The following is a 501-nucleotide window of genomic DNA, read 5'->3' on the forward strand; positions in this document are numbered from 1 at the left end:
GGTAGTAGATTTAAAGTTTAGGGCTATCACTATGGGCAGAAACGCTGTAAATATTGACAAATAAATCCAGGAAAATGGCACAAAAGAAAACTGGTAGTGGCCTGGCTGGGTGTATAATTCCTGGCCTGACTTATTGTCCCAGTCCGGCTCTGATGTCAATGATCAAACTAAAACTTGAATTGCCCGGATGCTCTAGTGCACACACATATTAGATTTTCCACATAACCACGCATTTAACTCTATTCTGGGGTTTATATAAATTATTCTGGTGTTTATATAAATACCCAAAAACATAGAAGTCCATGGAGAGAAACACTCATGCAGAAAGGGAAAGGGGACCATGACAAAAGGTTGTTTTTCTCATTGGAATGGAAAAGCCACCAACCTTTTGTCACCTCTCCAACGGATCCCATACATGTGTGCATGGACTGCAGCTGTACATGGGGATGCACATTTTAACCACTGTCCCCTGACCGCAAAGGCCTGGCACAGCTGCTGCCC

This window comes from Notothenia coriiceps, unplaced genomic scaffold (genome assembly GCF_000735185.1).
Source record: "Notothenia coriiceps isolate Sejong01 unplaced genomic scaffold, NC01 NC01_scaffold00035484, whole genome shotgun sequence".
In the NCBI taxonomy this organism is placed as follows: Eukaryota; Metazoa; Chordata; class Actinopteri; order Perciformes; family Nototheniidae; genus Notothenia; species Notothenia coriiceps.